Here is a 24,308-nt window from a genome sequence, read left to right on the forward strand (position 1 = left end):
TACAGATGGTAAAAGGACAAGAAAAAGGCACACATAGAAAAGGAGGTCAGTGTAATACAGGTCCTCTGGGGCTTGCTTGGGCTTCCTGAACATGACAACTTTTCTTATTTTCATTCTGACTGAAATTCTCTGTGGCTACATTTAGGTCCTGCTTCACAGACATGGTACACTACATCGTCTTGTAGGGATATCTTCTTCTATTCCCATGAGTTCAGTGAAGGCCTTTGACCATGACTTCATTGTGACATCTCAGCCTAATTAGATACTTCCCAAATGCCTGTAATCAGAGAAGCCTTCTATCCATATTTTAAGGTGTAGATGTCAATTTTATTTTTCAATAATTGACTTCCACTTCACTATGTTAAGTCTTTTTGCCCCCTCATGACATCTGAGAAGATTCCATAACTTTTCAGCCACTGACAGTTTAAAATTTAGTCTAATCTATTTATAACTTTAATCCCATATTTCATTCAAAACTCTGTCCTCCACCATCTAAGTGAGGAGGGTGGCTTTAGTCAGTCCTCTTACTTTCCCTCTCTTACTCCAAGTGTTTATGTAGACCTCTGGGACATCCCTGTCCCTAAGGTCTACTCAGTTTAAAAACAAGAGGATGGTCAGGGCTGGCTGAGATTTTCTTGTGCTACTAGGCAGGCTCTTGCTCATTCTGGTCTTCTACCAACTGTTAGTCTTGCATAGATAGTGTGCATCGTGTCCTTGTGTCTTCAAAGCCCATCAGCCACTGATGACATCCTGATGTGGGTGAAGTAGTGCCCCCCCCCCAAAATTTGTGTGGATTTGAACATATGAAGGTGCCCTTATTTGGAAATAGGGTCTTTGTAGATATAACCAAGTTAAATGAAGTCATGCTAGATTAAGGTGGGCCCTAACCCAGTGACTAGTAACTTTATAAGACAAGGGAAATTTGGACACGAAGACATAGGAGAGGAGATGCCCTGTGAAGATGGAGGCAGAGACGGGAGTGATGCATCTACAAGGCTAAGACCACTTAGCCTTGGAGGATTTCTGTCAACCACCAGAAGCTAGGAAAAGGCAAAGAACAATTCTCTCCTAGAGCCTTCAGAGGGGAGCATGGCCTGCCAACACTTTGGTTTTGTACTTCTAGCATCAAAAACTGTCTATTATTTTAAGCCCCCCAGTTTATTGTACTTTTTACAGTAGGCCTGGGACACAAATAGTGGGCTCCATCCCTCAGACTCCCTTTTTAGATAGAAATGAAGAAGCAAGGGCCTCTCGGTGTCCTTACAAACCTCCAGATCAGTGTTCCAAGCTGAAGTCAGTCTTTCCCTAAATCTGTTCTTCCGGTACGTATCTCCAGCTCAGGGCCTGTGCTCCCCACCTCTGTGACTCCAGCCTCACCCTTGAAACTCATCAGTTCTACACTTCCCTCTCCCTGGCATCATTCCCTCCCTACACTATTAATTCTTCATGTCCTTCAGATTGAAATTCAGTTTCTTGAGGTTTATTATGCCTTCATTGTTTGCCATGTGGCTACCACACTCGCTTCACCGACAACCACATCTGTACATGACACTTTGCTTCTTGTGTTAGATTGCCTGTAGTTCCTCACCCATGCCAGCTAAGGGGATGAGCTCTCTGCTCCTTCTCTGGGCCCCAACAGCACCCCATTTAAGGTAATCACTGACGTTTTCTGCTCTGTCTCACTAAACATCGAGGTCATCAGGGCAGGTGCTTGGCCTTATTTATCTCTGTTCCCCTTAAAAAAAAGAAAAAGAAAAAAAGAAAAAAAGGGAAAGCCTGCTGTGTTTGGAGAAATGAAAGGAGAAAATGCATGGTGTGAGTGGAAGTAGAGCCAAGGGAGAAAGCTCAAGAAAAAGGAGGTAAAACTAAAGAAAGGCAGAATAGCCTCTCATGATGGGTTACTTCAACCCTCCTAGAATGTCAGTTTTCCATAGACAGTAAAGGGATTCATAAAAGGTATGTAACAAATACCAAATAAATGATAAATGGAAGAACAAATGATAACATACACAGATGGCTTACTATGTATCAGACCTATGCTAAGCACTTAACCCACATCTCTCCCTTAATCTACATGACAGCCTCATGAGAAATATGTTTCCCTCTTGTTAACAAAGCAAATGGGGCTCTGAGACATTAAATAAATTTTCCAAGGTCACAGACTTAGTAAGTGGAAATGGGATTTGAACCCAGGTGTGTCTGAATCTGAAGATTATGATTTTAACAACTAAGATTTGTTGTCCTGTTTTGTTACACAGGTTCTGATCATTATGGACTATTCTTCTACAACTGAGAAAGTGCAGCTGCTGAATGCAGTTTTTCCCTTATTGGCACAACATCAATCTAAAGTTGGTAAGGAATATCTTCATTAAGGAATATTCTGCCCAAGTTTCATACCTCAGCAATTTATCTAATCTTTGCATCATGGAGAAGTGTGGTAAACATTTTTAGGATATTAAGGAGAAACTTTTAAACATTTATGATGTGTATTTCCTTAAATGTAAAACAGAATTATTATTGAGGGTTGCTATAAGTATTACATGAAATAATGGAAAAGGTTAATTTCCTTGTCTTTTCTCTACCTTTCTCTTGAAATAAAAGATCAAGGAATTTTAACTATGGTTTGTATATAGGACCTTATAATTTATAAAAATGCCTTCATATCTATTTAATTTCATGAGAATAGAAAATTCATATTAAGATATATTTCATGTAAGGTCTATTAGGAGTAATTCATCTGATCAGCATATGTGGAGGGCTGAAAAGATACAGCTTCTGAGGGGTCCTCAGCATTCCAGATATCCAGGGGCAGATATCCCAGGGCAGTGAGTGCCAGTTCAGTTCTGAGCAGATAACTGTGCTCTTGGCACCCCCAGCCACCCAGTGGTCACTCAGCGGCTAGCTGTGGACCACTAAGCACATCAGGGTCAACCCCAATCCCCTGGAAAGCCTCATGAGATAAGGACAGTATAAAAAGATTTGCTCTGGCTTACAGTTGTCTCAGATTTAGGTTTCAAAGAATCTTAGACTCTAGACTCTTAAAATTCACTGGGTCAAAAGCAAAATCCGTATCAGATTCTTAACTTGAAGTACATATGTACATTTTTTTCTCAGTAGAATATCCACAGGATTCAACACATTTTCAAAGTGATTTATGAACCAACAGTGGTTATGGAATATTTTACCATGGGACTATTCTGAGGATTCTTATCAATTCCTGACTCCCAAGGAGTCTGGCCCCATGACTCCCTCCTCCCCAGAACCACATGACGTGCAGTTAACTCTGAAAAACTTTTTGAAGCATTTTTAGGCTTTGTACAATCATCTTTATAGTAGTTTTACTCACGATTCATTTTTGGATGATAATTGTGGCTTTTGACTTCTGAATGAGGCTGTAGGTTTTGAGCAGTGCAAAGTAGACATTTATATATTACGGAAATTCAGGCTGCATTGAGGGTCTGTTCACTGAGGCTCTTCCTTCTTGAAATTTGCCATATAACCATCTTTCCCACTTGAATTTCTGTAAACACTAAGTTAGAAACGAAATTTACCCATTGAAGAGGGGAGTAAATCTTTATTCAATTATTTATCTGTTTTAGGAGGGAATGGTCCATCTTACATATCTAAGACATAATTTTAGTTCAGTGTTTGTAGCCTGAGAGACCCAAGTTAACATTTTGTGTTCTTTACCTACTAGTTGTTTGAATGGAGAGGTAATGATAGTGGAGATAATAGTATCTCATTCTCAGAATTTCAGCGACAATTAAATAACTATTTGGTAAGACTAAGTGCCTGATTGTTTGGTTGCGAGCATTGTACTAAGTGCTTTACATAGAATATCTTAAACTAATCCTCGAAATAACCCATGTTAATGGTGAGGTAATTAAGGCTCAGGTGAGTAATGGCTCCAGGCCCCAAACACAGTTAGTGACAGAGCTGTAATACACATCGCCTAGACCATTACCTCATAGACAGCACATGCTTACCTCACATTCGCCCTTCATCCTCTCATCAGTTTAGGAGAAATAGAAGCCTTATGGTACAAAATTTGACTTTCTTTTCATTTCTCCTGGCTCCACCCAACCAGCCTCTAAGCCACTTCTTGGGGCCTCACCCCAAGGTTTCCCCTCTTTCCAGCTCTCTTTCAGAAAGGCGGATAACTTACTGAAAGGCATCTGCAGACATTATCTGGTAATTAGGCTCATTAATTTTATAGGAAATACTTTAATTTTCTGTGGGGCCATGTTCTTGAAATGCATTATCTCCCTTTTATGACTTTGCTTGCCTCGGCGTCAGTAGAGATTAAAGGTAACATGCCCTGCTGGGAACAAACACAATTTTCCAGCAGCTGCATTTTGTTTTCCTTAATAATTAACAATTGCTGCTGACTAACCCTTGCAACATAAAATGCCCACCTTATCACAAAGGAGTGGGCATTGGTTTGAGGAACTCACAAGGGATATCAGAAAAGGAAGTGTGATTAAAGCATTAAAGATTTAGAAGTTGACATTAGGATGAAAGGTGGAATTACAGTAAATATAACGCTGTTTAACATTAAATAGAAAGTGTTGTACTTGAAACAGTTGTTCATTTCAACATTAATTATTAAGGGAACCTGACAACTCATTTTTAATTCGCAACTAAAGCCACAATTTCTTAAGATATAAATACAACAAAGGAGCTCAGAGGGTTGGTGCTTCTTTATCGTTAATGAACCCATGTTTTTTTCTTGATATATTCTATAAACAAATTAGAATGGAATATGCCTAAATTGTATAAACCAGGCATAATGGTGGTTTATACATGGTGGTTTATAATGTTGAGCTGATATTATGCCACTGGACAGAGAGATTAAGAGGTAAGTTAGGTTATACTGGAAATTGTTTCCCATATTCCTCATTATTTCTATTTGAGGATTTTCTTGGAGATACACAATTTAAAGGGCATTTGAGGCAAACTTTGTACTTTATGTTTTAAGTCAATTTTCTTCTGGGAGCATGGAAAGCATGTTCATCCTTGCTGTTTAATGAGAGACAAAGAACAGACAATAGTGCGATCAAATATACATTGCCAGGGTTTCTATGTGAAATTGATCACTATTCAAATTGGATTTTAAATCTACTGTCCATTAGAATCTGCATGCTGTTTGGTGAGTAAAACTTTGGAGGAAGTTCTTGATGGCCAAATGACATTGTACAGATGTACTTGCAAGAGAGAGGAAAGATGGCCCAGTGAAGGAATTTATGGGGGGGGGAATTCACAAGGGCAATTTCAGTTACTTTTTCTGGCAAAATACAATAAAAGTCAATAGTGCCACTGAGTGATTATGATTTATTTTTCACTTTAAAGAATGTCTTTGGATTGGTATTAGAGTGTTCAATTTAGCAGGGCTTGGATACCTTTATTGCATGACTGGAAGTTGTAAAATATTTAGGATCATCATTAAGAGTCTTCGAATTTTATCTATTTCAAAATAAACTGAAGTATGAAAAGGACCAACAATAAGTTACTGACAAACATGTACTTTCCTTAGAGTATGTTTCTTTACTTTCCTCTTGTTTGGGTTTCTTTCTCATACTATAGTTGCTCTGTCTGTGCTGAGAAGGAAATATCTCTGATGTGTGGTAGCTCTCAGTATATTTAACATATCGTCACACAATGTGTCTGGGAGCTTAGGCTAAGTTATACTTCAGTAACAAAAGACCTCAGAATGTAGAGGCTCACATTAATGAAGGTGTATTTCTTAGTCATGTTACATCTTCACTGAGGGTTGGCTCTTCACTCTGGGACTCTGGCTGAAGGAGCATCTTCAATCTGAGGTGTTGTTAGTGTCGTGGCAGAGGGAAAAAGAAAGAGAATCACTTGATGGTTCTTAAAGCTTCTGCTTAAAAGTCATGTGTCACTTCAGCTTAAATTTTTTTGGTCAAAGGAAGTCACAAAGTCGTCATTCTGACGTTACTGAGAGGAATAATCTCCTGTGGAAAAAGCAGCTGCTTTCAGAAACAGTAATGAAATTTGCCTACTCCCCACATATACATATCCTGAAGTTTTTCTATGGTTATATAATTTGAGATATACGAACGGAAGTTTTTTGAAGGGATTTAGGTTGAGGGCTTGCACCCCATCCTCCCTCCGCTAATCTTAAAAAGAGGATTATCATGCTGATTTTTATAGAAAAAATTCAATAAAAATGACTTTTTATTTAGAAAAATCAAGCCTCGATCAGTGTGCTGGGGTTGTTGAGAAAACAAAATTCTGTCAATTGACCCTGCCCTCAGGAATATGGATTGGAAAAATTGGATAGGTCCTATCAATTGTAGCATGTGTTCATACTATCGTCCTGAAATGCACATCTAGAATTAGGCATACCCTATGGCTATTAGGTTGGCTGTATTTCTCAGTGTGAGAGTAAGATGAAATAGTTACTGCAAAATATAAGGTCATTACCCTATATGGATAAAGGGGTAACTGCCCCTGAAATGAGTTATAAAAACCTCATTTTACAAAATAGGAAAATAAAGCATATTTGTGATGACAGAGAATAATTTTTAGAATATCTCTTGAATCATGCTGTAGAGTTTGGAAAGTGCTTTTACAAAAATCATCATTTGAAGTGTGCAGGGTATATATTATTAGTCTCATTTTCTGTGTAAGAGAATTCGGGTTCAGTGAGGTTAAGTAACTTGCCTAAGGAAATGACAGACCTGGGATTCAAACTTGGACTTTTTGCCCTACGTCCAATATTCTCTCTACCAACATAAACGGCCATCCAATGCGCAATGCCACATCCTACTCACTCTTCTTGTGGGAGGTAACAAGATGAGGACCAAATTGGAAAATACATTACAATGAAAAAGAACATGGACTTGAGTGGAGTCCTGGTTGTGGTACTTCAGCTAATGTTACATTTTTAGGCAGGTCACTTCGGCTTTCTGTGCTCAGGTTTTTTCACCTGCAAAATCAGAGAGTTGGATTATATTTTTTCCCAAGGTCTTGTCTTAATAGTACTGTTTTATAAATTTAAAAACATACAGTGTCTTGTCATTCACATTGACCCTCAGGACCCAGATATCTACCAAGTTAAGTAAGAGAACACATTTTCCCTGGTGCACTATGTAAAACCGCCCTGACATTGTAGAGATCAGCTTTGTTGTTGCTGTTAGTACTGGCAGATTAACTTAAGCTAGGGAGGCAAAAAAAAAAAAAAATCCTTTGAGTCATATAACTGGGAGTCCAAGGTAACACAAGCTTCAGACATGACCAAAAGCATAAATTCAGAAAATGTCAACCCTTATTCTTCTGATCTCTCACATGTGCTCGTTCCTTCTCTTATGCTTCCTTTCTCCTGTTCTTCTCTCCTTTCCTCTCATCCCTATTTGTCTCTGAACAGCTTTAGTTTTCCTTATGGTTAGCTATCTTTTTTTCTTTTGTTGATATATGGAGGATGTGGTTACTGGAAGCTCCAGAGACATCATTTTCCAGCATCTAGAACATAACATGAAAGACCTCTTCTCCAGGTCCAAATCGAAACCGCTTTGGGAAGAACTCTGACTGGCTTGGCTTGGACTTCCTGCCCTCCACTAGACTAATTACTGGCAAGGTGAATGTGAATTCTGATTTGCTAGGCCTGTGTCACTTGCTTAGCCCATAGCCATGTATTTGGTAGGCCCTGTAGAATCACGCAGGGATGAGGAATGGCAATTTCCCAAAGAAATTGGATGCTGAGATCAGAAGAATGTGGAAGAGGCAATTGTGAGAAAAGCACAATAAATATTCACTGCACGCAGTAAACATACATCTGAGTTGTCTCACTTGAATTGGATTCCCAAATGAATGGAAGAGAACTTGATAATGAAGGAGAAAATATTAAGCTTCAAGATATGAGAATATAAACATTATCATGGACGATACCCAGGTCATACTGTCCAATCCCTCCAATAAACTAAAGAGCATGCAGATAATCTATTTTTGTCAGTATTCTTAATTTTAGGAATTGACCACAACACACCCATACTTCCTTTAGGATTCCATAAGAAATATCTAATTTCTCATTTTACTCATAAGACTATTTCCCAAAGCCTGTTTTATGGACTTCTAGTCTTGAAGTTGTGAGAGAAAGGTTCTATGGCTAAATTCTGTTGAGAAATGCTCCTTAGTATGTCCATTCTTGGTGAGGGACAGACTTCATAATCTATCTTAGCACATTTAAAGGCATAGTAAAGAGACTTTGCTTAAACCAGCATTTCCCAAACACATTTGATTGCAGAACGCCCCAGCCACACGCACAATAAAGAAAGAATAAAATAAAGATAAGAAACAGAACACTTAATGATATCCTGTGGAAGTTCCTTGGATGGAATTTTGGAAAATAGTGACCTAAATCAATATCAAAGATGCATCTATTTGTCTTATATCCCCTGTTGGGACAGAAAATTCTACTCGTACTTCCCTGTTGTTCAGAGTTTTTCAAATGTCATGACAAGCAAACCAGCTTTAAGTTACCTCTGCATGACAAATAGTTTAGAATTTACCAAATCCATAAACTTTTTGATACCATAAATACAGATCCTGGGATTTAGAGGCAAACGGAACTCCACATTATCACAAACTTACAGCAAAGAAATTCTTTATGTGCAAGGGAATGTGTGGGGCATTTGAAATCTAGAGGTGAACAAGACAGATAAAATGTCCTTTGGATTGTGTAAATACTAGCATGTCCTTTCATCTCTGAGCTTCACTTCCCTCACATGTAAAATTGCAATAATATTACACACCTCTCAGAGCTGTTTTGGAGATTACATGAAAGAGTGGTTGTCAAACTGAATGTAATAATTATTTAAAATGTTTAACTTGTTTCTGAGCATTATTGAAAGTAAGAGACTATGCTTGGTGCTGGAAGCCGGGGAATTAACAACAAAAAAGAAAAGTGATAGTCTTGAGTAGAAAAATGCTTACAAAAATCTTAGGAAATAATATAACTATTTACAAAAAGATAAACAACAAAAAGCAGCAAGTGGCAAGGACCAAATGAGAGTCCCAGACATTAAATGCTACAGAAGCTCAGAAGTGGGAGAAACCTGTGCAGGGGTGGTGAGTTCACACAAGGCTTTATGGAGTCTCTGCACCCTTGAAGGAAGCAAAGAGGAGGGTGACGAACAAATTAGGAGAGGAAAATGGCATAAACAGAGCCACAGAAATGAGAACAGTCTGGTTTTCAAGGAACAATGAATAGATGAATATGATTGTAGTGTATGAATTTGGGCAGCACAGGTAGAGTATAAAGATGAGTGTGTAGATTGTCCTGAGACGAAAGTCTTTGAATGCCAGACGGAAGCATCTATGGGCATAAAAGACATTAGAGATTTCTAAGGCATGAAAGTGGCATAACAAAGCTAATTTTTCCAGTCAAGTAATATGGCAGTTGTGTGCAAGGACTTAATTAGGCTTGGAAGGGAAAATTTAACATTTAAAACTTTCTGGCTAATATACTACTTTTTTTTTTTCATTGAAGCATGGTTTATAATTAAAAACAAGTAGAAACTAAATGTCCCACATTGGAGAATTGGTTAAATAAATGGGGAATGTACAGTGGAATATAGCACAGCCACAAAAAATGATATCTTAGAAGAATATAACAGAAAAATGTTTACTATACTGAAAGCAAGTTACAAGACCACAACATGCAGTGCGATCTCATTTTTAATAAAAAATATATGACTATATAATCAGAGAAGAAGAGGTAATACCACATAGGTTATCCTTGGGTGGTAGTGTTATGGTTGGTCTTTATTTTCTTATTTTTGCATATCTACATTTTCTAAATCCTCTACACTAAGTTATATTACTTTTACAGTGAGGACAAAATCTATTATAATTTTATAAAAGCTGACCTAGAAAAAACCTTGTGGATTTCTAGACAGTGTGGAGTGTGGGAAGCAGAAAAGGAAGTGGCAAAGGAAAGAGAGGATTCATGTCGAATCAGGATGGCACACCAGCCTGGCAGGGAGGGGCTGAAACTGGAGCACCTGCAGGCCTTTGGGTTTGGTGATATGAGTCATTAATAGCTGCTCTTGATAAGTGTGGTGGAGACAAGCAGTCGAGAGTGTAATCATTCCGTTGCTTAAGATGTTTCGTGACCATACAGTTAGTCCCTGAGCATGCGCGTTTTGGACTGGGACACAGCCTCGCGGAGCACCTTCTGCACTGGGCAGCCATTTTCTAGCTCCCACCCTTGCAGTGGATCGCTATCTAAACCGTTAGAACATACTAACGTGCATACTCCCCCAGCAGGCAGGTGCCTCCAGAGACTGTTAAATGCGGACTCCTGGGCCCAGTCCCAAACCATCTGAATAAGAGTATCTTGGGAGTCCGCTTTTGAAAAAGCCTCTAGGGTGATTCTTACAGGCAAGTGGCAGAACTTCTGCGTTAGGGTGTGTGCTAAACGCCATGGATCTGGACACAGAGTCTGAGAGGACTAAACCTGGGAGTTTCAGGACTAAACCTGGGAGTTTCTGTGAATAGCACAACTGGGTGTTTTAGTCACGAATCAGTACGTCCAGGATGTGGAGAACACATCCTTTGGAATCCAGCCGACACCACGGCAGGTGTCCTGGGAGCCTTTTGGGGCTGGGCAGCAGTACACAACCAGAAGGTAAGAAGGGGCTTGGCTCCTGGGAGTGACAATCTGTTGGAAGAGGCTTGCAGTCACGTTTCCCAATTGGCCTGGGCTGAGAGCTAGTGCAGCTCCCCTACTCACAGGACCCCAAGCGTCAAGAACAAAGAAATCAATGTGCTGAGGCTGTCTACCTGTGAAGCTAAAAGCTGTTACAAAGTGGTCAGGATTAGATCAGCCAAAGCGAGGGGCCTCTTGAAGAGAGACTAATCAGGATTCAGAGAGCAAAGGTTCTTATCGAATCAGGAGAGGAGACCTCAGGGGGCACCCACCCATCCATTATAAAACATGTATAAATAAATTGTGCTGGATTGTATTATGGTTTCCAATGATTTGCTATCCCTCTGGTAAAGTTTTGTATTCTCCACCCACTGACGTCAGGCTTGCACACATGACTGACTTTGGCCAATCATATCTAAGTGGAATTGATGTAAGCCCTAGCTCACAGAGATGTTAAGATCTGTTATCTGGTTCTGCCATCTCTCCTTCTTTTCCTTCCTGGCAAATATACTTCTAAAAGCATTCTGGGGGGCGCTTGGGTGGCTCAGTCGTTAAGCATCTGCCTTCGGCTCAGGGCGTGATCCCGGAATTCTGGGATCGAGCCCCACATCAGGCTCTTCTGCTGGGAGCCTGCTTCTTCTCTCCCACTCCTCCTGCTTGTGTTCCCTCTCTCACTGGCTGTCTCTCTCTCTGTCAAATAAATAAAATTAAAACTTAAAAAAAATTTTTTTTAAATAAAAAATTAAATTAAAAAAATTAAATAAAAGTATTCTGGGAATTGCGTATCTACCAGAAAATCTGGTTATCCCTAGTCATTCTGCATTGTCCACATACAGTGCCGAAAAGGTGCTAGTCTGGTCTGCTCTCCTCATTTACAGCAGTAACTCCCCTCACCTGAGAAATGGGTGGACACCAACTGCTTTCCCTTTCTGCCTTCTGCACCAAAGCTAAGGATCTTTGCGTGAGTGCTCTGACATTCCCAGACTCCTCTCTTCCTTCCTCTTATAGCAGCAGGTGCACATTCTTCAATACAAGGCACAAGGGACATACTCCTTGGAATGTCAGAGAAAAGTCTTCAGTTTACTTAATGAAGCAATCTACGCTTTGAGATATTGCTTATTTTGAAGCACAGACCTCCAAATACTGCTCCTGGGATCTTAAAGTAAGGGATGACAAAGATCAAGGCCTGTCTTCACCTCATGTTACCTCTTCAGGTAGAAGAGATTTTCATCGCATTGCCAAGGATTGGAAGTGTGACGACTCCCTTGTAGCCAGACATCATCAGAGGCTGTGAAACTTTCACTAAGCTTATGAGGTTGCAATGAGGAAAATAATTAGATTTAAAATAAAAAAGACATCTACTAGCCCTCTTTTACAAATTCCAGAGATGGCTAAGAGCCTTGCAAAAACACCCCATTGCATTCTAGGCCAGTCCCAGGAGTGTCCTGATGATGGCTATTTTTGAACTAGTGGTGCAAGCAAGGAAAAATCTGCTTTGAATGTAGATGAGTAAACAACTCAGTACATAGAAATTTGAATTACTAAAGAAACAATTTCTACATATTTCACCTTTCCTCCCATATTCTCACCCGAAGCCACATGGTTAAGAAAACAATCTGAGTCTGAATACAGATAAGCTAACTACTCTAAACATACCAAAAAGAAAGAAGAAATGTGAGAAAAAGATTCTTTAACTAGAAAGTCTTTCTCCAATTAGGAAATTTCGTAAGATGTTATGCTTTTTTTTTTTTTCTATTTTGCTTCTTTGTTTGTTTATTTTCGTTTTCTCCATGTACGGTAGGCACCCTGTTTAGAAGAAAACTATTGAATAGGAGCACCAAATAACAACTCAACCTCCCTTTTGACATAATTTGTAGCAGCCAGCCCATCAAATAAAGGAAAGCAGATGAATTTGTTTTCCCACTGGCCTTTGGAGCCAGACTGTTAATGGGAGGCCCAGGTCCATCTTTGAGAGATGTGATCTATGCAGAGGGAGACCATGGGACCACTTTCTCACATCTAATGGGAGGTGTGGTGTAGGGGAAGAGACAGACTTTGTACCTGGATACTTATAAATTTAAATCCTGGCTCTGATTCTCATTAGCTATGCAAGCCTAGAAAAATTAATTTCCCGGAACCTGTTTGACCATGTGCAAAAATGTGAGTGATGTGTAGTTATGAAGGTTAAAGATTATGTTTATTATACATAGGTCAGATCTTGACCCATTAGATGCCCAACAAATTGTACTTATTTCTTTTTTGTGGATTATTTTTGTTTTGGTCAATTAAGAGCATCTATCCCTCTATCCACCCAGAAAATCAGAGAGACATGTAATACTAATGCTGAATCTTTGTCTTGTTGTATATCTCCTAATTACTATGTTTCTTATATGTGGATCATTGAAATTAAGCACATTATTTTTTTTTTCTTTTTGGAATAAAAATGCAGTATAAGCTTTTCAAAGCTTAGATATAAGCCTTAGGACCTTCACTTAAATTGATCGAGTTTTCAAGGCATGCTTATAAATAATAGAAAAAAAAAAAAACATACGCACATACATTCTAGGTAAAAATGTGCTTACCATTGAATTTGTCAAACTTGAAATTCCTATTAAGTTTCTTTCTTATACTGCTGCACTAACAGTATTTTACATAAGATCATTTGTCTACACAATATGTCCTTATTAAATTTAATTGACAACTGAGAAAAAAATGTGGGTTACCAATTTGAGGGAATTAACACTTAAGCAAATAAGAATCAAACAAAACAAAACCAAAAAAATTCCCTAAAAACCCACAGTCAAAACAAGATCATTGAAGTACAAAATGTACTTTTGTTATTTATTTTGACCGGCATTGTTTGGGTTTAATTATTTATGATAATAGTATACTTACAAATGTACTGTAGGCTATTTTGTAGTGTAATGAAGTTTTAGTAATTTGAGCAGGCAATGCATTACTCTGCTTGCAAATCTTTTCTGAGAAGCTAGATGTAATATCTAATTTTTTAAATTGATAATTATATTTAAGACTTGATAAGGTTTGAGTGCACACTAGTTTGCCACATTCGTATCTCAGTATGCTGTATTTATTTTATGCTACCATATTTGTGTATGTAAGTTATGTATAACTAAACAGAATGAAATCTGTCTCGAAGTGTACATACTCTTGTGATAAAAGGCCTTAGTAGTCCACAAATTCATGCTGGTCTGTATGTTTCCTGCTACCTAGTAGTGTAGTTTATTATTTCTGTGATCATTTTGTATTCTGGGGAGGAGGCAGAGGAAGTGGACAGACTATCGTTACTCTTTTTCCCAGGCTCCATTAGTACCCTGTCACACTTGGATAAAGTGCTGGGTATCTTCAGGTACATAGTTTTTGCTTCTTCTGTGGAGTTCTCACTTTACACACATTTTCTGCACCCCCCCCCCGTTCCCATCCACACCAAGCCATCAATATGGACTCCAGTTCTGAGATCTTTTGGGTTTCTGTCAAGTTTAATATTCACCATTCTCTAGATGTGATAGGAGAGACTTGAAGCATTTTCCAGAAATACGTACACCAAAGGGATAATGGGAAGCAGGTGAGTAGAAGCCATATTGCTGACCTTTATCCACCACTGGGAGATAATACCATAAAGAAAAAATAAATAAATAAGCTAGGGAGTTTTAGTGTGTAACTTTATTGAGGAATTCCATGATTTACTGTTCAATATAGCAAGGCTTATCGTGTAACTTAGCTGTAGAACTCCCTGATTTACTGTGAAGCACAGTGGGGCTTATCATGTAACTATTATATTAGAGTCTTGGCAAAGACAGGGTTAGGGTTTTGCAGAGCCCATTAAGAATGACTGACATGCTTTTCTCAAATGGACCAAAGCAGATTCTTGACTAGCAAACACAATTGTTATTCTCAGCGTCTGAAATTCCAGTATTTTACCTTTATTTGGCACAGATGTTAAGGATAACTTCTGTGCCTACTTTATCTTTCTATCATCATTTTATATCTAAGCTTCTGTTTTATAATAAATAGCTATATGAGGTTTACTGTTTTATGATTCTGATATCCATTTTGCAGAATTTAAACTCTTTTTAAGTGGGACATTATTGCTACAGAAGCAGCACATTAAAACACATAAAGCATGGGACATTTCCATCTCATGTCAGTCCCAGATGTAAGTCCTTCAAAGTCTCCCCTTTCCATTAGAATGAGGTCAAAGCCTCATAGCCATGGTCACACAGTCCCTTCAAGTTAAGTCCTTGTCTCCTTCTTGTCTTGGAAAGACCATTAAGTGGAAATGTGAATATTCTCCAAACAAGGACTACATCCCCAAATAATATAATGTACTGATTTTCGCCACTCCAGAGAAGCTAGAATTAAACAAGGACAATTGAGTAGGTCTTAAGTGATTTATGCTAAAAGACACTATGTCCCTTCTAAAGAGTTACCCATGACGTGATTATAAATTTCTTGAGGATAGAGACTGTCTTATTCTTTGAATCTTCAATATTTAGCACAGTGTAAGGCACCTAGTGGGTACTTGATAACTTCAATTACTAATATGAATATCAATAAAGCTGAACTACTTGGGATTTTTCTAATTCACTATAATTGTTTATGTTTCCATGTCTTTGCTGACTCCACTGTCTTTGCCTGTACTTTGGTTCCTCCTCCATCAAATGGCTGACTCCTCTCCTAGTTCTAGGGCTAGGATTGGAATAACTCATTCTTATCCCTCCTCTTTTTGGTCCCAAAGAATCCAGTGTAGATGTTTATTACTTGTCAAACTAAATTCCCATCATATTTACATGCCTAACACCCCTTTACATTCTTTTGACTGACAAAGCCTATTACCTAATTTAATTTCTGTCACAAATTGGATAGTCAGTACTTGGGTTTTGTTTTTCTTTTCTTTTCTTTTCTTTTCTTTCTTTTTTTTTTTTTTTTGGCTAGTTTTTTTTTTTTTTTTCAATTGGATGAGTAAATGAAATTAATGAATCATGGTCAATGGACCCATCTGTTGTGACAATGAATGACAAAAATACTAGAACTCTTTCAAGGAAATCTTTGTTTTAATCAACAGGTAGAAAGAATTAGGACAAGAACAGGATTAAAAAATGGGCACGTGCTGTGATATGCACTGGGTGTTATACATAACTAATGAATCGAACACTACCTCAAAAACTGATGATGTGCTATACAGTGGCTAACTGAAGATAATAAAAAAAAGTGCGCAGTAAATGAAATAATGAAAAACTTGAGGATAATGATGTCTCAGAGGCAGCATACCATGGTGGATAAAAGCTGGGATTTGGGAGAAAAGTTGTCTGGGTCCAAATCCTGATTTCTTACTAGCAGTGAGATCTTAGGCAGATTACTAAACCCCTTTATGCCTCAGTTTCTTCATCTGCAAAATACAGATCATACCTGCTTGTAGAATTATTATGAAGATTATATTAAATAGATATAAAGTATTAAGAAAAAGGTCTGATATAGAAAACATTGTATAAGTACAAGGTAGAAGAAGAAGAAGAAGAAGAAGAAGAAGAAGAAGAAGAAGAAGAAGAAGAAGAAGAAGAAGAAATACTCTTCCCAAGAGAAAAGTACCTAAGACATAGAAAGCATTATGTAAGTACTAGCTATAATAATATTATTATTATTACATACTTTTCCCAGTCTCTTTTTAACATTTTATTTAGTAACCATGAGTATCCATGTTTGTGATTTAATGCCCACAGCATTTTCCCCATGGGTCTTAAAATTTCATTAATTGGAGATATAGAGGAAAGTAGAAAAATATGTAATAATTTAGGAAGGGTAAATGGAATTTGGTAAAATGAATAATTAATAGGATTCTTTAAGATTAAAGTTTTTAGACTGGAATCCTCTAAATTTTATATATGTTTTTATTTTTTAAAGGGTTTTATTTATTTATTTGAGAGAGAGAGCACGAGCAGTGGGGAGGGGCGGAGGGAGAGGGGGAAGCAGACTCCTCACTGAGCAAGGAGCCCGACACAGGGCTTGATCCCAGGACCCTGAAATCATGACCTGAGCTGAAGGCAGACACTTAATTGACTGAGCGACCCATGCCCTCTGGAATCCTCTAAATTTTATAGATGGTGATTTTATTCTTGCATCTCTACCTGGCACATCTGTTCTCTTTCTGCTCTCTTATTCATCCAGATTATGGCATCATAGAAAATGAGTGTACTAGAGCGTCCGCCTTGTAGAAATTTGCCATTTTTTTGGCGATAGGCTAGTGCTGGGAAACTCCCTGTTAGTCTAAATAAAAATGGATCAATAGTAAGTCCATTGAAAGTCATAATTTGTCAAAACTCTGAATTCCTTAAATAAAAGGAAGTCCAAGAAATTATGTAACTATAATTAATTGTTTGTATTCTAACATTTACAGGTTTGCCAAAATAATGCATATAATTCATTTACTTTTCTTAACTGCAATTGTTCTGAGTACTTTTCTCAAGGATGGGCCTATCATCATAACGTTGGGAATCTTTGGTTATTCTGAGTCCACTTTTCCAGATCGGCAGAATGAGACACATATTTTGTCATTCCCCCCAATTTGCTGGCATCGGTGTGCTTCCTTGCTGAGCCCTGGATCTCTTCCTTTACCCACTCAGTTCTTGGGTGATTGCATCCAGTCTCATGGATGTAATTAACCTTCTAGAACTTGGAAATTCCCAAATTTAATCTCCAGTTGCTCTCCCCTGAACTTCAGATTTGTATAACCAGTTTGTTAGCCTACATCTCCACTTTGATGATTAATAAGCTTCTCAACTTGTTCAAGATAGATCTTTTCTATATCACCCCTCAAACCTGGTTGAAACAGCTTTTCTCTTCCCTCAGTGGCAACGCTGTCTTTCAGTTGCTTAGATCAGAAATCATTTTGACTCTTTTATTTACTTCATGCCCACAGCTAAATGCACAGAAAATCGTTCTGGCTCTATGAAAACATACCAAGAATCCACCCACATCTCACCACTTCTTGTGCTGGCACCCTGATCTAAACTACCATCACTGCCTGCCTGAATTATCTGAATACTCCCCCAGCTGGTCTATAGGTTTCTACCTTGTCTTGCTTATGTCTGTTTTCAACTCTGCCCCCAGAGTGATTCTGTTAAGACGTAAGGCAGAACATTCCACTTTTTTGCTCAAAACCTTCAAATGAACTTTTACTCTGGAGTCAATGCCAAAGATATGAGACCTTAATGGTGTACCCTCTCTATTCATGAATTTATCTCCTAGAACCCTCCTTTTTATTTACTCTACTCTAGCCACACAAGACCTCTGTGCTCCTTGTACATACCAGCAGCACTTGTGCTGTTATCTTCATGATGCAGGGTCTCTTTCTAATCACCGTTGGTCTACTCAAATAGCACCTTTTGAGTAGCCGTTCCTGGCCATCCTACAGAAGTCACTTCCCACATTTCCTATCCTTTTATTTTTTCTTCCTGGTACTTATCTCTTTTAATTCTACTATAGAATTTACTATAGGTTTTCCTTAGTTTCTGCTTATACCTTACTAAGATACAAACTTCATGCAGGATGCAGTTTTTGTCTATTTTATTCATTACTGTATCTCCAATACCTAGAAGAGTGTCCAGTCACATTATAAGCATACGATAAAAAAGCCTTTGGTTTAATCAGGCAAGAAAAATCAAACCATAGCATAACATCATAGATTTAATTGCATATTTATTATATTTTATTTATGGTTATTTTCTTATTTATGTTAATATTTAAATAATATTGTAGGTAGCCAACTATCCACCAGAATCTGTGGTTTCCTGTTCATGGTATAGAGTCTATGTTATAGACTGTACACTATAAAGTTATTACTGTGTTGTGGCTGCCCAACCAGGGACCGTAAGTCCCAACCCCTCTTATATCCAGGTATGGTCAAGTGATGAGTTCTTATCAATGGAATTTATACGTGTCACTTCTAGTCAAGGATTTTAGGAGGCAAGTGATGCCTTCTCCTCATTCCTTTTCCTCTTTTTCCTCCTTCCCACATAGAAACACTGCATAGAGTGACAAATATAGTTTTACAATAGCGTTAGGATATTTTCAGTTTCAGTTCATTATTATTTATGTACTTGGGGATGTCTATGTATAGCATGAGGAGGTTTTAGTTTGAAGTTTAGGGGCACTTTTTCTTTTTCTTGAAGGGACAATAGGAAAGAAATAAGCAAAGAAGATCAATTTTAGAACCCAATGAGGAGATACCAGGAGGTATGGAATATGACTGCCAAGAACAGCACCTCTTTCCTGGTTATGAATTTTTACTCATCTCATGTCTGTCTTGAAGAAATACAAAAAAAAAAAAAAAAAGGAGAGAGATAACAAGTGTATGATCTGAAAAAAGGTGTCCGTGTGTTAGGTAACCATTGCTGAGAGATAAAACCAAGAAAACCAATTAGATCTCTAAGCTTTAGAGAAAAAGGTCTTGTCCAAAGATTTAATATTTCTAACTTTAGCCCCTAGTGCCTTCCCTTTCTTATTGATCTCTGATAGTCTCAGGCTCACTTTCTTTAACAGTCACCCTAGCAACCCTATATGCCAGCAGATCTAAGAATTCTCTTTATGTTTTACACATAACTTAGTTGGGGAAAACAAGGCAGCTGGGATTTCTAACATGAAGCGATTTTCTTTCATAAGGGCTAGTTCCACTCTTTAGAACAAAGATATTGGACTCAGGATGGAGGTCAATAAAAATTGCAACCTACTTGTAAAAATCGCTTTTCCTCTTTGGGGTTTCCAAACATCTTGCTGTACTTCCTGGTATTATGAAGTACACTGACAACAAGGTTTCTGGCATCTTTATCAGACTGTGTCCATTGCATATGCCATAATGTTTGTCAAGGTTATTATTGACTTTGAGGTTCAATAAACGAAGGAAGAGAAAAGCAGAAGTTGGGGTTGGGGAAAGGTAGGTAGGATTTCATTGAAGTCTGTAAGTCATTTTTAGTAATTTTAAAGTAATATCCAGGAGACTTCAAGCGGAAATTAATCAGGCAGTTGAAATACTCTGGGTAATATTATATTTTGCAATAATAAACAACAGAATGAAATGAAATATTATTCCATAGAGCTTAAGTTATGAGATGAAAACTTAAAATACAAGACAAATGCCTGAAAATATGAAATCCTGGACCATACTAGGAAAAAAAGAGAAAAGTACCTTGTAATTTCTCTACAATTAAAGTCCCAAGATGATCTATTACTTTCTGCTTCCCAGAATTGATAACGTGTATAGGGATTGTGCAGCCCTAGCCATTTCTACTTAATTGATAAACTGCCATTTTGCTTTTCAACTAGTTGTTTAGTAATTGTGAAGTCACTGTTCGATGTCCAAGTTGAATATGGAGGTCTTTGTGTTCTCCATTCATTCTTTGTTTCATTTCCCTAGTAAACCAAATAAGCTTTGAGATAGGATTTGAATTGGAAAAAATTAGGACCTGCACATTTACTCCCTAGGTTGTTCTCCCTCAAATTTAATTTTTACAATATAGCCTGATTTTTATCTTTTATGGGGAAGGTGCTTTCAGAACTCTAGAGTGTGGCATAGATAGATGGGAAAAAGTCGAAACAAAAGGAAATGAGGATAAAAGAATAATAGAAAATAGAAAGGTCAAAAGGAAAGGTTTTATTGACAATCTCTGGTTTCAGTAAACCTGGGCTCAAATCCAGGGTATGAGCTGTTTGATCTTGGTAAGTTACTTGTCATTTGTAAGCCATAATTTGTCATAATAAGTTGGATCATAATATGTTGTGAATGTAAAATTATATAATGTATGTTAATTGCTTTAGAGCTTTACAATCAATTTAAATTATTGCTATTTCACTATTATTGTGGTGAAAAGTAAAATAGAGGAAAATGTATTGCACCATTCATATATAGATGCATGTTGTCAAATTTAAAAATATAAGAAGCAAATACTCTTTGCTTCACACTCCTTTTTTCCTATGTTCTCTATATTCAGCATTCTCTCTCCTTTTTTCCCTCAAATGCCCAAACACCATGATAACACAGCTTTAAGGGTCGTTGCGGTTCATTCCTACTGTTTGAATTACACATACATCCATTAAATTGCCAAAATTATGTTTTATCTTTTTAATATACACCTTCTTCTCTATTTTCAAATCCTTAACAAATTCCCAGATTATTGTATCCGCTTGATATTATCTGGGTTTTACTTGGTTCAAAATGCCGTAGTTGGAATTGCTTTCCATTCTCTGCGGATGTATCATTCCTTTATTCAGAATTATCCCGTGACTCATCATGTGATGTCAAATCTTCTCATGAGGAAACCAAGGCTCTAAGATGTTATATTCAGTTTTAATATCTCTTTATTCTTTCAAGGTCATCTTTGTTAATTAGTTTATTTAGCTTCCTCCTTCCATGATGTGGAATCTTAGATTGTTCTTCTTTTTTCCTTCTACTACTTCATTACTTTACATCAATCTTCTGTAATAACCATGGCCGTTGTGTTCCCTCTTCAGCCTAGACAGAATCTCTTTTTAATGTTGAAACTTCATGACATTCCTCTTGTAAAGTCATGCTCAGATTCTTTAAATAAAAAAAAAAATTCAGTCAAAGTTTGCCATCTGGTCAATCTTGAATTGTAGAGACCTGGCTAATGTAGTCTAACATATATAGTAGTGCTTACTAAATATTCCATGTGCTCCCTGCTTTTCCCAGCATCCCTTGAAATTAGCTTGAAGTTGGATGATGAGTTCTGGCTGGCAGTGGAAATGACATAGGTCTGAGGTACTTAGAGGCAGGCCCTGGAAGCTACTTGTTGGGATGGAAGCATCACCAGTTAGTTGCGAGAGTGTCAGCCTAAGTCCCTTCATGGCTCACTGTACATCCAGCCCCAACCAGACCTGTACATATAGCATGAGTGAGAAGTATATGCTGTTTGTGTAAAGTGGCTGAGATCTCTGATGAATATATTTCTCCAGAATGTCCTAGCCTACCCTACCTAATGTCCTTGGCTAATTAGACACAGTAGTAATTAACTCAATAGGACTAAGCCAACAATATGGGTGGTAGCATGGATTACCTGGCTATAGGCCTACATTTCTCAAACAGTAAAATTGTTTCTAGAGATGGTGACTTTATCAACAGGGTCAGAAGAAACATTAATAAAAGTGATGGTAATTGTATCTACTTTTCAGTATTACATAGCAGTGCATAGCACATTGATTCCAATCGTGAAATGGTGCCATTGTTGGCTTTTGAACACTTGTAATTTTAAGGCCAATAACACATACATTGGCTGGTGTTTTTCCCAATTACTTGTTAATGCGTTACTGTATTTTGTATTAGTTTCATTTTTTCATACCATACTTTATAGAGTTTTTCACATTTGACCTAAGTTCTAAATAAAAATGTGTGATTTGCAGATGCTACTGTACCGTTTTCATCTTTGAGTGTGCTGCCTACTTTTCACTTCAGAAAAAAATGAAATCAACTCTCTTTTCTTTGATTTTTCAAGCTTAATTGGAATGAAGCGCTCATGCTCAAATTAAGGGGCTTTCACTTAACTATTCTGCCTCATTTAAGAAAAAAAAAAAAAGCCTTGTTAGCTAAGCTAAGACATGGTATTTGTGAATCCATAACTAGGAAAGCATGTATCACACAGCTGCAAAGCACAATAGGTATTTTGGTAAAGTTATATCTGGCCTAGAGATCTGCAGTGTGAGAAAAGAAGATGCAAAAATAGGACCCACTAAATAAAAACCAACCTTTGGCCAACTACACCTTTCCTTTGTTTCATACCTTTCACAGGCACTAATAAGCTACTAGAACTTTGGTTCATGTGAAAAATCTCACCAATATTCAAAACTATAGTCACATTAAGTAGTGCTGTCTACCAAGTCCACGAGGTATATCTGGTCATCAAAAATATTTAATTATCATAGGAAGGAATATATCTGAAATGCAGCATAATTATATGTTTTGACAAGGTTTTAACTGTTTCTCGGGGAAATTTTATATTGAGTTCTGCCTCAGTAACACACGTTGGGGAAAATTCTTAAAGGGAAATGGTTCTGATTTTAAAAGGCAGATATTGCAAACAAGGAGAGAAAGAGTCTCTTCTTATAAATCTGGTTGAGCCAATTGCTGGATTCTTTTTCTCTACATGATACTGTTTTGAAGCAGAAATGCTTATGGTTATCTTATAATGGGAGGGGCTTGCATTTTGTAAACAGACACACGAAGTTCTTGACTCTTGGCTGGTTACCTTATCCTCACACCTGAGTGTCACCCTTGACGCCTTGGTTTCCCTCATGCCTCATATATTATCCATCCTATCCTGTACATATTTTTCTAATTTATACACGTCTTTCTGTTATAGTCACCAGCTTGTCTCACGTGGATGCTGGCAAAAGTTCTTTAACTAATAAAAAGCATCCATTATGACTTTCACTCTGATCTCTCCAAATTACAGTCAGAACGAGTTTCACTGCATCACAACAGTTGTAGACCACCAATGGATTTTGATTCCTTTTAGAATAAAGTAAAAGTGCTTTAATGAACCTAAAGACACAAGCTGGCCCCTGTAAAGTCTGACCTTGCCTCTCCTCAGTCTTCCTCTCATTCTCTTTACTCCAGGCAGAATGGACATTTTCAAGGGTCTTCTGTCTTCTGCATATTTCCTTCCAGCACAAGGTCCTTTGTACACACTGTCCCTGCACCTTGAGTCCTGTCCTCTCTGCCACTCCCATCTCCCAGCCCACCACACCGTGCACACACTTCCTCTCATTCACTCTCACTCTCCTGACTCAGTTCCGGTTTTGCACTGCCTTGTCATTGTCCATATTGCACGCTGTGCTTCTCTTGGATGTCACTCATCACCGTTGCCATTCTGCATTTCTTCGTGTGAATAATTAATATATGTCTCCCAATGAAACCCCATACTCCATGAGGTTAAAATCTGCCCGCCTTTTCATTTAGTCCTGGCACAGAGTGGGTAGGCAATAAGTATATGTTGAATAAGTTGATGAGTCCTTAGAAATAAGTGTCAGCTTGCTTCTCTGTACACCCCTCAGGTCTGTTGTAGGGATGAAGTGAAATGTTGTTCCCACAGTGCTTCCCACAGTGCCTGGAATACCCTGTGATCTCAAAAAATTATAGCTATCGTGATAATAAAAGTACAATGACCATATGTAATTTTTCCTCTTTTAAATAGCAGCAAAGAGCCTATGGAGAAAATAGTTGTTGTTGTTGTTGTTGTTGTTGTTTTTCTTTCTTTCTGTTGAATTTTTAGTGAACTAATGGATCAACTCTCTTTTATCCAGAAAGGTTTGGAGGTAGACAGAGAGAAAGGCAGGTGAAAATAAAATTAGTAGCTTTCCTACTGATAAAGCAGACACTGGAGAGTGTAGTTTAATTCCAAGGCAATAATAGACCTTGTAGCACTCAGCTTCAGAATGAGGCTGACGCTCTCCCTGGTCAGAGTTGGCACCAGACAGCCACAGACCTTCCAGCATCTTCAGGGGCAGGGCCTCTACCACCCACTTTCCTGGGTGGCACCAAGCAGCTCAGAGAACTTCCTGCAAACAGGCGGGTCACCGAAAAATGGAGATGTGGCTGAGCCACATATTGCCC

The 24,308-nt window shown here is 38.0% G+C and overlaps 1 long non-coding RNA gene across 1 annotated transcript in view; it reads left to right on the forward strand.

Annotated features, from left to right (window-relative positions):
* The window catches only part of LOC123794882 (uncharacterized), a 234,225-nt gene that overhangs the window by 46,611 nt on the left and 163,306 nt on the right, over nucleotides 1-24,308 (forward strand). Inside the window, exon 2 of the long non-coding RNA XR_015726209.1 lies at nucleotides 2,259-2,352. This is a non-coding gene — a long non-coding RNA (uncharacterized LOC123794882). The remainder of the gene's footprint in view (nucleotides 1-2,258; nucleotides 2,353-24,308) is intronic.

The sequence above is a fragment of the Ursus americanus genome, chromosome 12 (assembly GCF_024610735.1).
Source record: "Ursus americanus isolate L20-20 chromosome 12, mUrsAme1.1.p, whole genome shotgun sequence".
In the NCBI taxonomy this organism is placed as follows: domain Eukaryota; kingdom Metazoa; phylum Chordata; class Mammalia; order Carnivora; family Ursidae; genus Ursus; species Ursus americanus.